The sequence below is a fragment of the Aedes albopictus genome, chromosome 2 (genome assembly GCF_035046485.1).
Source record: "Aedes albopictus strain Foshan chromosome 2, AalbF5, whole genome shotgun sequence".
NCBI classification, from domain to species: domain Eukaryota; kingdom Metazoa; phylum Arthropoda; class Insecta; order Diptera; family Culicidae; genus Aedes; species Aedes albopictus.
Window position 1 is genome coordinate 350,830,022 of NC_085137.1, and position 18,234 is coordinate 350,848,255.

The window sequence follows — 18,234 nt, forward strand, 5'->3', positions numbered from 1 at the left end:
CTCATTGCAACACAATACAGGGGGAAATTTCGAACAGAGTCCTGCTCAACGGTGTTTTGTCCGATCCCATCCGGGTCGTTGCGGGAGTGAGGCATAAATGTATACTATCACCGCTACTCTTCCTCATCGTAATCGACGAGATCCTGGGTGGTGCGATTGATCGTGAACCAAATCGTGGGTTGGTGTGGCAGCCCATTACCATGGAGCACCTAAGTGACTTCGAACCATGCTTCGAACAGGCTGATGACGTTGTCTCCTAGCAGATAAGCAGAGTAAGCTCGATGATCTTGCCAAACGCTCCTCGGCGGCAGACAAGACCAAATCGTTGGATGTAAACACGGTCAACCCTTCCCTTGTAGCTGGGCAATCAATGGAGAATGTTGAAAGCTTCCAATATATCGGTAGCCTAATGGCGGCACCATGATCGACCTAGGTGCACGGATCAAGAAGGCGAGGGCTTCTTTTGCGAGTTTAAGAAATGTAACCAGAAAAACAACCAGATCAGTCGACACAATAAAATCCGAAATTTCAACTCGAACGTAAAATCTGTGCTGCTATACACCAGTGAAACCTGGGGTGCATCAGTGGAGAACACTTAACGGCTGCAGGCCTTCATCAATAGATGCCTACGGTATATAATTCGTGCATGGTGGCCTCACAATTGGATCTCCTACGTAGAGCTCCATCGTCGATGTCATCAAAAGCCGATAGTGGCAGAAATTCGGGAGCGAAAGTGGAGGTGGGTCGGCCACACTCTACGTAGGGGCGGAAACGAAATCTGCAAGCAAGCGTTAGATTGGAACCCAGCAGGACATCGCAGCAGAGGCAGACCCAGAGGCTAATGGCGGCGCAGCCTCAACAAAAAAATCAAGCAAGTCGACAAAAATTTGACCTGGCCACAGGTCAAGGCGATGGCTGGCAATCGCCCAGGATGGATATCTTTCAATTCGGCCCTCTGCACCGCCGTGGGTGTCCAGGACTGAAAGTAAGTAAGTAAAAAAATAGTTGAAATCGGTTGAAAACTGACTCCGCAATCGTAGTCAACGCATCATCGTTTTTGGAAAAAAAAAAAAACATTATTTCGAAATAATCGCGTTAAAAGTTTCATATATACGCTCCGCGCCCATTAGGGAACAAGGCGCAAAATGCTGTATATTTGATTCTACTGCTTGGATGAAATGACATAGCATTCTTTAAAAAAAAAAAAAATTCCCCGACCTCATCATATATAACCCCTCAATTCTCAGACTTTCTCAGACATATATGTATACAATATTCCTGTATATCACACGATACTGAAATATAATAATTAGTAATTCATTTCAGTTGATATGAATGCCCGTGTCCTGACAGTTCGATAACATACTGTGGCTTTTATCCTACTTGCGTTTATTTCCGTCTATAACGTCACCATGATAAAAGCACAAGAAACGCTATCCTGTATCAAAATATTCCGGTGAATTTCAAGCATGCGCAGAGAAGTTCACGTTATGAAGCTTCTCAACATTTATGTGAAGCTTCACATAATTTGCTGTTATATGAGAAAGTTCAATGCCACTATAAAATAAAATGTTACACGACCAAATCAATATGCATAGTTGTATGTCAGTTTTCAAGCGTAGGTAGCAACACGATGCAAGCTTTTCTAGGATCGATTTTATGAATAACTAGCTGTCCCGGCAAACTTTGTCTTGCCAAGCTGTGGTGGTTTGACAACTGTTGGATTCACTGCAGCACGGCACTCTAGATCGGTTTGATTGCGATCGTGTTCGTTTTCTTCCCCGTTCATAAAAAAATAGGATTTTATCAATTTTCTTACTTTTCTAGTGGATTTTCGTAACTTTTTGTACATATAACCACAGCCACCACGAATACGAATCGAACCATGCAAGAGCCATGCTGATCGGTCTACCCGTTCTTGAGTTTTGTTGCCTCAAAGGGACTTCAAACTCATTTTTATATATATAGATAGAATACAATATTTGTTGATGCTTCGGATTGGTATAAACAAACACGTTTGTCTTATTACATTGTTAGAGATATTATTATTGAGATTTAAACATGACTCGAACTCTTGCCCCACTATCTGTAAAGTATGATTTCCAAATCTACTTTTCAAAAAGTTAAACAATGCATCTTCAAAATAAACCTGGTAACACCGAATTTAAATTCATTACAATTCCAATCCATGCATTGCAAGGACTATCGCAAATTACAAAGTTTTTGATCATAAACCAACTTTTCCAAATGCCCCGTAACGTGGGTAGATCACCTTAGAATGGTGCGTTGCGGCGTAAGATCTACCACCGCATCAAATTTCGATCTTGTTAATGTTTTCATGCCTGAAGTGGCCGATCAGTGGTGAGCAGACATTCCAGGATCGAGATTTGATGTGCTTTTTTTTAATGTTTTGTTGCTAATCCACATTATATTTCAGGAGTAATCAGGTAAATGTTTTGTATACATACATACATTTATTTGTTCCACATCATTAAGACAAGACATAATCAACAATAGTACGCCACAATACTCGGTTTGTGGCTGCCGCTCTCCATCCTCGGTCACGCCCAATGCTCGCCAAGTCACGCTCCACCTGGTCCGCCCATCGTGCTCTCTGCGCTCCACGCCTTCTTGTGCCAACCGGATCCGTTGCAAACACCAGCTTTGCAGGGTTGTTGTCCGGCATTCTTGCAACATGCCCTGCCCACCGTATCCTTCCGGCTTTGGCCACCTTCTGGATGCTGGGTTCGCCGTAAAGTGCAGCGAGCTCGTGGTTCATCCTTCTCCGCCACACACCGTTTTCCTGCACACCGCCGAAGATCGTTCTTATAATGTTTTGTATATAAATGCTTATTAATCATGATTATGATTGTTTTTCAAACAAATGTATAACAAAACATACACAACACACACTGACATACATCACATATACATATCTCATCATATATTGGGAAAGGGAGGGACCATCAGGGCACCCGATTGAAACGATTTGGACAGGAGCTTGGAACTGCCTCCTCCTTGTTGTTAACATTTCGTGGATTGAGGGCGGGCTCTTCGACCCCATCTATTGGGAGTATTCTGTCAATCGAGGGCTTGATTTTGCAGTTGTTCGTGAGAACTTTCTTCTGGAAGGAGATTCTTTTCCCCTGACGCGGGTTTCGCGCAAGTGTCTCTGCTTGCGGGTCCGCATAACCCTTTTTGGCCCTTCATACAGGATAATGACTGACCACTAACAACAGCACAATCTTGATCAAATCGCTTTTCAGATTATTCCAGTGCTATAGGCAGCTGCCTTGCTACAATAGATGGTAGAACAATATCATCATCATCATCATAAACCAACTTTTCCAAATATTAGTCATTTTTTATATATTTTGTGTATATTAAGCTTTTCGAAAAAGCTTTGAACAACCTTGACCCCCAAAAGAAATAATTTGAATTCAGCTCAAAAACTCTTGCCCCTTTCTACTCAAACTTTTGGGATTGCTTTCTGTTCACCAAGGAGGTGCGGCTCAAACAGCGTCTGCTCTGGCATTCAGCGGCTGAGTTAGAAACGCTGCACCACTCCCATCTAGACCCAAGATGGCAGCCCCATCAGCGTGGTCGTCCCAGTGTTGGTTGGAACGTCAAACAGAACTGGCACGATGGCCCTCCGGCGAGACAGGAGTGTTGGCGTAGGCCCAATAAGCCACCCGTAAAAATCCCCATTGCGAATAACATAGGAGAAAATACGACTCGATGCAATCGGCAAAGACCCACGCGACGAAATAAGGACTACGATTGAAAACTTAGAACATGGAATTGCAAGTCACTAGGTTTCGCAGGATGTTAAAGGATAATTTACGACGAACTACATCTCCGCAACTTCGACATCGTGGCGTTGCAGGAACTTTGTTGGACTGGACAGAAAGTGTGGAAAAGCGGGCATCGAGCGGCTACCTTCTACCAAAGCTGTGGCACCACCAATAAACTGGGAACAGGATTTATAGTGTTGGACAAGATGCGACAACGTGTGATCGGGTGGCAGCCGATCAACGCAAGGATGTGCATGTTGAGAGTTAAGGGCCGTTTCTTCAGCTACAGCATCATCAACGTCCATTGCCCACACGAAGGGAGACCCGATGACGAGAAAGAAGCGTTCTACGCGCAGTTAGAGCAAACATACGATGGTTGCTCGCCGCGTGACGTGAAAATCGTTGTCGGCGACATGAACGCGCAGGTAGGAAGGGAGGAAATGTACAGACCGGTAATCGGGCGAAACAGCTTGCACGCCGTATCGAATGATAACGGCCAGCGATGCATAAACTTTGCAGCCTCCCGTGGTATGGTAGTCCGAAGCACCTTCTTCCCCCGCAAAGATATCCACAAAGCCACCTGGAGATCACCCGACCATCAAACAGAAAACCAAATCGACCACGGAAAACTTGATCTCTACTCCCTTATACTATGAGTAGAAAGAGACCGATATAGCCACAAAAAAAAAATCATCAAGTTATTAATAGAATATGGTCGATAAATCAGTATATGATATGAAAATTTTGGCTTAAAAAGAAAAGTGTTCTATCCTATAAGATCGAAAAAGCTAATAGGAAGAACACGCCGCGATATAGGCAAACGGAGTGCGAATTCCGAAAAAGCTACCGATCGATAGAATTTGTGATGAAAACATAACAACACATAGGCAGTCGGGTGCCTGAAACTTTTGCCAGTCTTGGCAAGGTAGTATGAACTACCAACCAAGCCGATCTGTTTAAAAGCACAGGTCGCACGGCAGAAGTTTCACGCATTCGATGTATTCGTTCAATACATGGCCTACCTGCCTAATTTCACCTTCTATAAAAATTTTCACACTTGTTCGCTACCTAGCGAATTCTGTCATATCTATCATTTCATTATACACTTTGATCTCTACTCCCTTATACTATGAGTAGAAAGAGATTGATATATCCACAAAAAAATCATCAAGATACTTCATGAGAAAGTTTCATTCGAATAGAGTTCGGTGGATTACGGAAAAGATGATAAGTGCTCATTATCATTGACGTCATCAAAGAAAACCCCTTCCTGGAGTGAGTCAGTTGGTTTTATAAATAATGTACAAAACATACAAGACCTTGCTAAATTCTTGGGAATCGCCCAAGTAAAATCACAAGAAAGCATAATAGGAATCACAGTGATCCTGTCCTTGACGGACAGGAGAGATAGAATGATGCATATGTCGATGCTTCTGAAAATCTGAGCGTTTGATCTCCAGCAGGAGTAGATCACAACCAGCGCCGTAGCGTACGGATGGTCGTAATTAGAAATTATACCTACAGATGAATTGGATCGCCAATCGTACCCGAAACTCTGCAGGTATAATTTTTAATTACGACCTACACGGTACACTACGGCTCTGGTTGTGATCCATTCCTGCTGGATAACAAACCTCAGGTTTGCAAAAGCAAAACAAAAATTTACCTCCATACGAGTACCCGGGTATCATAAACTGCTACCTATTACTGTACCTAGCGGTACAATATTCACATAATGTCCGCTGATGCTACCTAGCTTCAAGTATACACGCTAAAACTGCTCAGCACTAAAATGTGTAAGACCTACTCATAAGTGCATAATTTCCAGACCACACAAAAATGTGTGACAGTTACACATTCTCAAAAAACAGCTCGTACACTCGTCTAGATGTGAAATGTTGATTTTTTTTTTTGTTTTGCAAGGTCACTAGTAATCCTAACTAGATTGCTGTACAAAAATTGTTGCGAATTTAACGATTTTGCGGACACTGGAGCTGATTTTGTAAATGTGCAAGGGTTACACATTTTTGGTGTAGTCTGGAAATTATGCACTTTAGTGCTGAGCGGCGTTAGCGTGTAAAAGATGAACATTTCCGACAAAAGCATCATTCTGTCTCTCCTGTCTGACAGGACAGGATCACTGTGTTTTCTATTATATTTTCTAGTAACTTCATGTATTAAAAATGTTTGAATATTTATTAGGATCCATTACCAAAACGTAATCCAATAACAATTTTGTTCGAATTTAGACTGCTTTAGCCATAGTTTGAGTTTTGAACATTGTACCAATCATTTGTTGCAATTAACCTTCATCCAGCCAACGTACATTTTCCACCTCCGGAAAAGCACAAAAAATGGTCATAACTTTTTTGTTTTTCGATGGATTTTGATGAAATTTTCACAACTTCCCGAAAAACGCTTCTAGTTTATTAAGCCGGGGACATGGGTGCCTGGTCCACATGGTTACGGTTGTCTTGGGGTACCAAAATTGGCCACATACTTTGCGCAACGTATATCTCAAGATCCCGATGAGGTAGAAGTATAGTGTCTTCGGCGAATTTGTTCAGCAGGATAAGAACTAACTGGCAACGGCGACTTTGGTTCGCGATTCGGCCGCTAGGCGGCGCCAGTGTCAAAAATGTTCAAACCCTCAGAAACCTGATAAGATAGAAAGATGCTGTCTTCGGCAAAATTCTTCAGCAAGCTCAGAACTATCTGATAGTAAAGTATTTGGTTTGGGATTTATCCGCTAGGTGACGCATTGTGTCTGAAAAAATCAAACACGTTTATACCCTAATGAAGTGCAGGCATGCCGTTTTCAGCAAAGTTGTTCAGCAGGCTAAAAACTATCTGGCAATGGGGTCTTTGGTTCGAGAATCGTCCGCTAGGTGGCGCAAGGGTAAAACATATTCAAACTTCTATATCTCAGAATCCTGATAAGATAGAATGATGCCGTACTCAACAAAGTTCTTCAGCAAGCTAAAGACTGTCTGATAGTTGAGTCTTTGATTCGTGATTTATTCGCTAGGTTATTCGCTAGACCGTCTTTGACCCCCTTAAAACAATTTTTGTCACAATCAATATTGCTCCGTTTTTTCTTCCGAGAATTTCTACAGGAATTCTTCCGGATTTTTTTCCAGGATTTCCTCTAGGTCCCACATCCGGAACTCCTGCTTCTGTAATTTTCCCAGGAATTTCTCCAGGAGTTCTCCAAAAATTCCTCCGGATTTCCTCAGAGAATTTTCCCAGGAATACTTCCATGAGTTCTTCCGTGAATTACTCCATGAATTGCTCCTGGATTTTCCTCAGGAATTCTTTCAAGAATTTCTCGAGGCTGAATTTGTCCGAGATTTTTTTAGGAATTCCTCCAGGCAGGCTTGTCCGCACTCAGCGCATGAAAATTCTGCTCTTTTGATTTACATCCCCTAAACCATCGTATTTATTCAATCTTATTATCTTACCTGATAGAAGGATGTTGAAATATCCTAAATGTCATTTCGAACTGTTAAAAAAACGCACCGCAGTGCCACACTGTGCGCGCAAAGAGAATTTCACCCGGGTGAATTCACCCCAGTGAATTTCTCTTTGCACGCTCAGTGTGGCACTGCGGTGCAATTTTTTGACAGTTCGAAATGACATTCAGAATATTCAAATATCCTTCTATCAGGTAAAATAGGAAGATTGCATAAATACGTTGGACTTGGTGGTGTAAATCAAAAGAGCAAAATTTTCATGCGCTCAGTGCGGACAAGCCTGCCTCCAGGAATATTTCCGGGAATGTCTCCGCGAATTCCCTCGGGAATTTCTTCAGGAAATCCGCCAGAAATTGCTTCGAAAATTTCTTCACGAAATTGTCCGGGAAATCCTCCAGAAATTCTTCCAGGTATTCCTCCAGGAATTCCCTCAGAAATTCCTCCGGGAATTTCATCAGAGAAATTTCTGTTTTTTTTTTTCAAAAAAAATCCACTGGGAATTTCTCCCGGAAGTCTTCCGTGACGTTTTTTTTAGAAAACCCTCTGAGAATTTCTCCAGGAATTCCTCTGGGAAATTCTCAAAGAATTCCTCCTTTGTTTTCTCCAGGAATTCCAGGACATTTATGGCGGTAAGCTCCACGGCGTGTTAGACGCCAATCACGTATTATCCTCGATTTTTCTAAGCACCAAACGGTATTATCCTTGATTTTAATCTGAGATTTACCTTTAGTGCGCCGATTTCGGCGCACTAAAATTAAATCTCAGATTAAGAAATATGGCTGCGTGCTGTTGCATGCCAAAGAGAAATCAACACTCACACCACTGGAATCACATGAAGAAACGTCAAAGATAAGCAAAACAAAACAAACAGCAGAAAATGCTTTCCGGAGAACTTCCCCGCGCCGTTTTATTGATTCGAACTGGACGAGACGATCTGGAACCTGGAAGGCCACTTGAAAGTGTCTTGAAGAAAAGAACGGCCGCGGCTACAAAGAAAACTTGTGCAGATGATCGCTTGCTCCCTCCAGTCTCCACCGTGAATAGCAGACATCCTACTGCAGCGATATTTTCGAAGGAACGGTGCCTTCCTTCTTGTTTGCAGGAAGTTGATAGGTGATTCCATAATAGTATTGCTCGCAATACAAAAGATTTTGTTAAGTGGCAGTTTTGAGCAGAAAATGTCAAGAATTCTAGTAAAAATTCAACCAACAGTGATAGTTCTTTTTTCGGGGATCCCGCCTGGATTTCTGTGAATTTCCCTCAAGACTTTTCTTCGGAGATGTCTCCTTTTCGGACATATTTTTGGTCTGGGTTCCCGCAAAAAATCCTCGGGGATTCCTCCGGAAATTCCCTCGGAGAATTCAGACATTTTCTCGCGGATTTCTCCGGGAATTTCGTCGTGCATTACTCCAAGATGTTTTGGGCATTCATTCGCAAACTTCTCCATGAATTTCTTCAGGAGTTTTATTTTTTAAATAAATGGTAGCTTCTCGAGGATTCTTGCAGGAATACTTTGTCTAGGAAACGTTTCCAAAATTTCTCTATTTTTTCGCCTCAAGGAATTCTTTCGGGGATGCCTTCAAAAATGCTTTCAAAATTCCTTCAGCAGTAATTTCGATTCCTCCAGGAGTTCCTTCAATGATTTCTCCTTCGAGGATTTCTTTAGGAACTTAGTCGAGGATTCCTGTAGATTTTTACAGCAAATTTTCCAGATACGCAAATTTAAGAAACAACAAATTTAAGATGCTCTAGGAATTGCATCGAGGATTCCTTCAGAAATTCCTTTGTGGATTCCTGCAGGAACTCCTTCGGGAAATCCGCCTAAAACTGCTCCACGGATTCCTTCATTTCTCCTAGAATTCCTCCAGTAATTTCTGCGGTGATTTCTCCTTGCATTCCTTCAAGGAATTCCCACGGAAAATCCTCTAGGAATTCCTCCGGAAAATTCCCCAAGAATTTCTCAGAGAATTCTCAGAATTCCTCCAGAAACTCCTGCAGAAATTCCTCCGGAAATTCCTCAAGGATCTCCTCCGGATGTTCCTCCGACAATCCGCAAGGGATTCCTCCGGGAATTACTCAAGAAATTCCTCCAGGAATCCGTCTAGGAATTCCCAAAGTGATTCCTTAAGGAATTTCCCCGAAAATCCTTCAGGAATTCCTCCGGAAAATCCTCCAGGAGTTCCTCAGAAAAATCCTCAGCAATTCCTCGGGAAAGTGTTCCAGCAATTCCTCCAGAAACTCCTCAAGGAACTCCTCCAGAAATTCCTCGACAAATTCCTCCGGAAATTCCCCCAGGAATTCCTCCAGAAATTCTTTCGAAAATTCCTCCAGAAATTCCTTCAGCAATTCGTAAATGAATTCCTCTGGAAATTCCTCCAGGAATTCCTAAAGGAATTCTTCCGGGAATTCATACGGAAATTCCTCAAGGGATTCCGCAGAAATAAACTCGGGGATACCTCAAGAAATGTCCCTAGAGAATTCCCAAGGAATTTCCTCAGGAATAACTGAAGAAATTTGCTCAAGGATTCCTCAAAAAATGCCTTCAGAGATTACTTCAAGAATTTAGTCAGAGAATCCACAACGAATTTCCCCGGGGAATCATCAGGAAATTTTCTCAGAGATAACTATAGGAACTTTCCCCAAGCAACACACATGTTATATAAAAGTTACGACAGCGCAAGTTTGGTTGTATAGAAGTTTATTTTACGTTATTTCAACACTATGTTAGAATTACGTAAAATAAACTTCTATACAACCAAAACTTGCGCTGTCGTAACTCTATTATAACAAGTGTGTTGCTTGGGTCTTCAGAGATAAATTCGGGAATACCTAAAAAAAATCTTCCAGGGATTCCTTCCAGATTTCATCCAGAAATGCCTTCCGGATTTGTACCTCAAATCCTCCAGGAATTTCTCCGGGAAACCCTCCAGAAATTCCTCCGGAAAATTCTCCAGGAACTCGTCCGGAAAATTCCCCAGGAATTCCTCAGGAAAATCCTCCAGGAATTTCTCCGCAAAAACCTCCCGGAATTCCTCCAGGAACTCCTCCGGAAATTTCTCAGGGAATTCCTTCGAAGATTCCTCCCAAAAATTTTTCCGGAAATTCCTTAACGAATTCCTCCGGATCCCCTCAAGGAATTTCTCCGGGAATAACTCAAGTTTTTTCTTTCAGAAATTCCTTCAGGTCTCCTTCCCGGATATACTCCGGAAATTCTTCCAGGAATTCTGCCGGAAATTCCTCAACAAACTCCTCCGGAAATTTCTCCTGGAATTCCTCTAGGAATTTCTCCAGGAATGCCTCTAGAAATCCTCAACAAATTCCACATGGAATTCCTTCGGAAAATCATCAAGGAATTCCTCCGAAAATTCCTCAAAAAGATCCACCGGAAATTCCTCAAAGAATTCCGCCGCTAATTCCCCGAGAATTCCTCCGCAAATTAGTCAAGGAATTCCTCCGGAAATTCATCAACAAATTCCACATGGAATTCCACCGAAAATTTCTCAAGGAATTCCTCTGGAAATTCCTCAAGAAATCCGTCGGGAAATTCTTCCAGGAATTCCCCAGGAAATTCCTCAAAGAATTTTGCCGGAAATTCCTCAAGGAAATCCGCCGGAAATTCCTCAAGGAATTTCGCCGGAAATTCCTCCCAGAATTCCCCTGGAAATTCCTTAGGAAATTCCTCGAGAAATTCGTCCGAAACTCAAAGGATACGCAAGGAAATCCACCGGAAATTCCTTAAGAAATTCCTCAAAAAAAATCGCAATATATTCCTCAAAGAATTTCACTTGAATTTCTTCAAGCAATTTCTGTGGAAATTCCTCAAAGAATTTCTGTGGAAATTCCTCAAGGAATTTTTGTGGAAATTGCTCAAGGAGTTTCTGTGGAAATTCCTCAAGGAATTTCACCGGAAATTCCTCAAAGAATTTCACTAGAAATTCCTCAAGGAATTGCATCGGAAATTCCTCCATGAATTCCTTCGAAAATTCCTCCAGGAATTCCTAAAGGAATTCTTCCGGGAATTCCTACGGAAATTCCTCAAGGAATTCCGCTGCATATTTCCCAAGTAATTCCTTTAGCAATTCCTGGAAAAAAATCCGGAAATTCCTCAAGGAATTCGTTCGGAAATTTTTCCAGGAATTCTTAAGGAAATTTCCGGAGGAATTCTTGGAAGAATATCCGGACGAATTCCTTGGAGAATTTCCGGTAAAAAATCTTGAGGAATTGCCGGCGAATTTCTTCCAGGAATATCCTGCGGAACTCGTTGAGGAATTTCTAGTGGAATTGCTTGAGGAATTTCCAGAAGAAATCCGTGAGGAATTTCCGGCGGAATTCCTTGAGGAATTTCCGTCTGCATTTCCTGAGGAATTTCCTTTGAAATTTTTTGAAGAATTTCCGGTGTAATTCCTAGAGGAATTTCCGGAAATTTTTCCTTTGAGGAATTTCCTGGGGAATTCCTGGAAGAGTTTAAAGACGGATTACTTTAAGAATTTCCGGAGGAATTCCTTGAGAAATTTCCGGAGATATTTCTTGCAGAATTTCCGGAAGAATTTCTTGATGAATTTCCGGAGGAATTCCTTGAGGAATTTCCTGAGAAATTCCTGGAAGAACTTCCGGACGAATTCCTTGATAAATTTCCGGAGTATTTATTTGAGGAATTTGCGGCGGAATTCTTGGAGGCATTTTAGGCGGATTTCCTTGAGGAATTTCCTGAGCAACTCCTTGAGTACTTCCTGGAAGAATTTCTGAAAGGGTTCCTTGAGGAATTTTCGGAGGAATTCTTTGAGAAATTTTTGGTGGAATTCTTTGAGGAATTTCCGGAAGAATTTCTTTGGGAGTTTGCGGCGGAATTCCTTACAGAATTACCGGCGGATTTTCTTGAAGAATTTTCGGCGGAATTTCTTGAGGAATTTCCGGAGGAATTCCTGGAAGTATTTCCGAATGAATTTCTCGGGCAATTTCCGGCGGATTTCCTTGGGAATTTCCGGCAAAATACTTTGAGAAATTCCTGCGGAATTCTTGGAAGAATTTCCGGAAAGATTACTTGAAGAATTTCCGGAGGAATTCCTTGAGAAATATCCGGAAGAATTCCATGGGGAATTTCCGGAGAAATTTCTTCAGGAATTTCTTGAGGAGTTTCTGGAGGAATTTCTTGAGTTATTTCCAGAGGAATGTACTGGGGAATTAGCGATGGAATAGCTTGAGGAATTTCCGCTTGAATTTCTTGAGGAATATTCGGAGGAATTCCTTGACGAATTTCCGGAAGAATTCTTCGAGGAATTTTCTTAGGAATTCCTTGAGGAATTTCCGGAAGCTTTCCTGGAGGAATTTCCGGAAGCTTTCCTGGAGGAATTTTCGGAGGAATTCCTTGAGAAATTTCCAGAGGAGTTCTTTGAGGAATTTCCGGAGATATTTCTTGGGGAATTTCTTGATGAATTTCCAGAGGAATTCCTTGAGAAATTTCCGGACGAATTCCTTGATAAATTTCCGGAGTATTTATTTGAGGAATTTGCAGCTGAACTCTTTGATGCGTTTTAGGCGGATTTCCTTGAGCAATTTCCTGAGGAACTCCTTGAGGAATTTCTTGAGTAATTCCTGGAAGAATTTCCGGAATGATTCCTCGAGGAATTTTCGGAGGAATTCTTTGAGAAATTTCTGGTGGAATTCTTTGAGGAATTTCGGGAAGAATTTCCGGTGGATTTTTTTGAGGAATTTCCGGAAGATTTTCTTTGGGAATTTGCAGCGAAATTCCTAGAGGAATTCCTTGGGAAATTTCGGGTGGAATTCCTTAAGGAATTTCTTGAGGAATTTTCGGCGGAATTTCTTGAGGTATTTCCGGAGGAATTCCTGGAAGTATTCCCGAACGAATTTCTTGGGGAATTTCCGGATGATTCCTTGGAGAATTTCCGGCGGATTTCCTTGAGCAATTTCCGGCAAAATTCTTTGAGGAATTTCATGAGGAATTCTTGGAAGAATTTCCGGACGGATTACTTGAAGAATTTCCGGAGGAATTCCTTGAGAAATTTCTGGAAGAATTCCATGAGAAATTCCCGGAGAAATTCCTTCAGGAGTTTCTTGGGGAGTTTCTGGAGGAATTCCTTGAGTTATTTCCGGAGAAATTTCCTGGGGAATTAGCGACAGAATAGCGTGAGGAATTTCCGCTGGAATTCCTTGAGGAATAATTGGAGGGATTCCTTGACGAATTTCCGGAAGAATTCTTCGAGGAATTTTCTTAGGAATTCCTTGACGAATTTTCGGAAGCTTTCCTGGAGGAATTTTCGGCGGAATTTCTTGAGGAATTTCCGGAGGAATTCCTGGAAGTATTTCCGAACGAATTTCTTGGGGAATTTCCGGATGATTCTTTGAGGAATTTCCGGTGGAATTCTTTGAGGAATTTCCGGAATTTCTTTGGGAATTTGCGGCGGAATTCCTTGGGGATTTTGCGGTGGAATTCCTTGAGAAATTTCCGGAGGAGTTCCTGGAGGAATTTATGGAAGATTTTCTGGAGGAATTCCGGGAGGTTTTTACGGAGGAATTTCTGGAGGATTTTCTTGAAGAATTCCTGGAGGATTTTCTTGAAGAATTCCTGGGGAATTTTCCGGACGAATTCCTGGAGGATTTTCCGGAATTTCTTGAGGAATTTCCTCAGGAATTTCTTTGGAAATTTCTGGAGGAAATACTGGAAGGATTCATGGAGGAATTTTTGGAAGAAAACATGAGTAGTTTCCGGAGGAATTTCTCGAAGAACTTCTTCTGATGAATTTCCGTAGGGATTCGATAAGAAATTTCCGAAAAAAATTTTGGAAGTAAAACTGGAGGAATTGCCTGAGGAATTTTTGGAAGAAAAAGTGGAGGAATTGCTGGAGGAATTTCTGGAGGAATTTTAGGTAGAAATCCGGAAGGCATTTCTGGAAGAAATCCGTGGAAGAATTTTTTGAGGTATTCCCGGATTTATCTCTGGAGGAAGTTACAAGAGTTATCTATGAGAAAATTTCCTGATGATTCCTCGGGGAAATTCGTTGCGGTATCTCTGAGTAAATTCTTGGGGTAATCTCTGAAGGCATTTTTTGAGGAATCCCTGAACAAATTTCTACAGTTATTCCTGAGGAAATTCCTTGAGAATTCTCTAGGGACATTTTTTAAGGTATCACCGAGGTTAGTTCTGAGGTGATCACTGCGAAAATTCTTGGGGTAAGTCTCTGGACAACGTCTGAAGAAATTTCTTGAGGAATCCCGGAAGTTCCTATAAAAACTCCTCAGGGAGTTTTTTCAGAAATATTTGCGTCATTTCTTCTCGAAAATCTATTCCAAGAACTTCTCTAGGAACATCTCCCCAACATCTTATTGGGGATAAATTCCTATATGAATTCCTTCGAATTTTTCTAGGAATTTCTTCGTTATCCCTCTATGGAAGTCTGCGGGATTCTTCTACGAATTTCTTCAGGATTCCTCCGGTAATTTATTCGTGTATTCCTTCACAAATTCATCCAACGATTCCTCTATCGTGAAATTCCTCCAAGCTTTTTTCTCAATTCTTCCTAGGATCACTACAGGTTGCATATCGATTTTCTCAGACCAGTGAGTGAAAACGTAAGATAAGCTATTTAAAAAGGTGCTTTATGTATCAGATAAAGAAACATTTATTTTTAAGTTTTACGTATTTCTAACTTTTATTCATTACCTTATCATTCACAACAATAAACATCGTGACCCGTTTGTATTTTGTTGATTAACTTGGTTGGGAAACGAATATTTGGTCCTGTTGATCGGCACATCGGGCAGCAGGTTGGCCAGTTATGAGGGACACAGCGCTTTGTAGGCGAGGGTGGTAGTTGCCGCACTTTCAACACTCTCCAACTGGCAGGGAAAACGCAAAATTATCCATCTGTTTGCATGGGATATTCGGCAGCCAGTTCGAAGCTTCATATCAAACGCGGGCAGCATGCTTGGGGGCTTGGTTGTCCGGAACTGAGACGTCCGGAATCTTGTCCGGAATAGTGCATTGCATGTCTTGGCGGATTGACGACATGGTACAGGTGGGTCCATTAGCTCTGGGAAGCAAAGCGGCACCTCAGTGTTCCGTGTTGTTGTAGACCAAACAAGTTTGCTGTTGGAAACAAAATAAAGCTTGCTTACCACGGGTTGGGTTGAATCTGAAGGAACTTACGCTTCACCGCGTCCGAATACGTTGGCTGGGTTGCAAATACGAAAACGCGATTGAAAAACTCCGTACTATTGTTACTAAATTTATTTAATTTACCGTAGTGAACTCCATACCGATTTCTGTTTTCAATTTTGTTTTTCTTGAAGTAGGAGAAGAAGTCAACAAAAATAAACATCAGCTGATTGACAGCACTACCGCGAGCGCACTCACACATGTTCAAGCCGTTCAAGCAAGAGAGAATGGCTGCGTGCTTCCGTTGTTTAATCCTCTCTTGATGCTTATCGAATGGGGTATTAAAATTTAATCCGGATTTGTTTAAATCAGGATTAAAACTCGTACTAACGGTCTTGGTGCTTATCACCATTAATGTGCGCCGACGGGAGCTCAAGGGGGTTGGTTGATGACGGTGTGACAAAATGACAGCTACTCCACTATAGCCTACCTGATCAAAAAAAAAAACTACGCTGATGATCATGGACCCTCGCACATGGATTCAACTGATACATGTTTTGTAGCCGGAGAAAATTATACTGAACTAGCTGTCCCGGCAAACTTTGTCTTGCCAAGCTGTGCTGGTTTGACAACTGTAGGGCTCAGAACAGCACCGCACTCTTAGATTGGTTTCATTTCAATCGGGTTGGTTTTCTTCCCAGGTCATAAAAGTCAGGATTTTGTAAATTTTCTTACTTTTTTAGTTCATTTTTGTAACTTTTTTTACATATAAACACAGTCACCATGAATACGAATCTAATCATGCAAGGATCATCCTGATCGGTTCAGCCATTCGTAAGTTTGGTTGCCTCAAAGGGACTTCAAACTCATTTTTATATATATAGATGAGTATTTTTCGTAATTACAAGAAATGTTGTATGCAACTCGTTGCACAACTCGATTTTTTCAGCACTCGTCGACAAGCCTCTTTGGATAAATGTACGACTCGTGCTGAAAAAAACATCATTTTGCAACTTGTTGCATAAATAACTATTCTATGTTACAGATTACAAAATGAGTAAAATAAGATGTATTCGCCCATTCAAAGACATTCAGTGTTCGAAAGAGCCGCGATATCTCACAGATGGTATCATCCAAAAACTAAAATCAATTGGACTTTCCAAGGCATCCACACTGAACACCAAGGATTTCCGTATTTATTCGTCTTGCCGTCTACATGTTGATTCAAGAGCTCACCTCATCCAAAACGAAAGAACAAAGCGTAGCCGGCGGCTCAAGGACACCAACTGTTCAGACCATACCTGATTCGCAAAGGTATGAATGTTTAGCCACGATACCATTGGCGTCAACGCGAAGCAGAATTCAATCAAATGAAGACTTCACGATGCCTGTAGACATCGAAATATTCAACCGAGGAATAGCAGCTATTCGTGTTTCGCCTATAGATTTAGGTAAGGTTAAAAACGTTCACTATCCTGAAAAAAAGTGCGCTGAAATCGTCGAAGAAATCTTTTTAAATTAGACGCTAAAACAGAAAAAGCAAACGTGTTTGAGAAGTCATTGAAAATATGAAAATTATTTTTTTAAATTCAGCCACAAGGCAAGAAAAACTACCAATTTTATCATTGTTACCAAAATCATGGTTAGTACAAAAAATTGTAGACGAATTTAAAACCAGTAGAAATATAGCATCAGATCAAATATACTATATTAACAATATAGGTCACTTCGTGTTTTCACATACAACGACATGGAGACGCCGTTTACGAATGATTACAGCACCACCTGTTGTCAGAAAAAGTCAATAATTGTATTTTGATCAATTTTTGTTTACCGTGCAAGGTGTTATTTCTCGAAAAAAGATGTTAGGGGTGTCAAAGTTTTTTGTTCCCAAATAATCGATTAATAAATAATCGATTTACAATATAAACAAACAAAATAATATTTCATTAGATGACATCTACGAATACATCTGTAGAAGAATTTGAATGCTCCCTCATTGTAACGTCACCGAAATCATTTCACTTAGAAATTTAAAATTTTCACCCTCAAAATTAACTTATATTTTGCCCTGGTGGTTGCTATTTTCCTTTGACAATGGCTTACATTATCATCTTTCTTAATGTCCACGCTGACATACATACATCGGATTGAATAGCTTACAAAAAATCCGGAAGATCACCAACCTAGTGCACGTCAAATTTCTTGTGGCAGAGTGCAAGACATTGAATCCAAGGATCCAAGGATGCCCAAGCTAATGGACCGATGCACGAACTTAATAATTTCAACGTGAGCGTTCCGTGCTTACAAAAAATGAGTTATTTTCGATTAATTTCGTTGTTCTTCCGGGGTGAACTGTGAGTTTATTCGAATACTGATTGTTTTATTCCGGACTAATCGGCTATGTTGTTGGATGTGTGAACATTGTGCTGTCAAAGATTGGACATTTACACGATCGTCGCGAAATCCTTGCAAAGCTCATTGGTTTTTAAATATACAGTCATGGGCTTCTGCGTGATCTTCAGTTAGTAAAAATATTCTGGCAAATTCGCCTGCTGCAGAGTGATAATCCTCCATAAATTGAGTCAGGCATTCCTTCAGATGTTCTTTCTGCATTCCTTCTGATTTTCTAACGGAAGTTCCTTCTCAGTTTTCTCTTTTCCTTTGCTAACCGGAAAAATCCGCATTTATCCGTTGCTAACCGTCGTTAACCGCGTCTAACTGCACCTGCGACTCAGTTAGCAATGGTTAGGAACGGATATATGCATACGGATTTTCCGATTAGAAAAGGATATGTCATTCTCCTTGGTTTCCTTCTAGAGTTTTTTTTTTCTGAGATTCATTCAGGAGCTCG

At 41.2% G+C, this 18,234-nt stretch overlaps 1 protein-coding gene and 1 long non-coding RNA gene across 2 annotated transcripts in view; both read right to left on the minus strand.

The window, feature by feature from the left end:
• The window catches only part of LOC134288306 (uncharacterized), a 360,131-nt gene that overhangs the window by 30,896 nt on the left and 311,001 nt on the right, over positions 1-18,234 (minus strand). The window lies entirely within an intron of this gene.
• Positions 14,904-15,792, minus strand: LOC134287229 (uncharacterized). The gene is made up of 2 exons (XR_009997137.1): positions 15,432-15,792; positions 14,904-15,371 (listed from the first exon to the last, which is right to left on the minus strand). It is a non-coding gene; the product is annotated as an uncharacterized LOC134287229 (long non-coding RNA).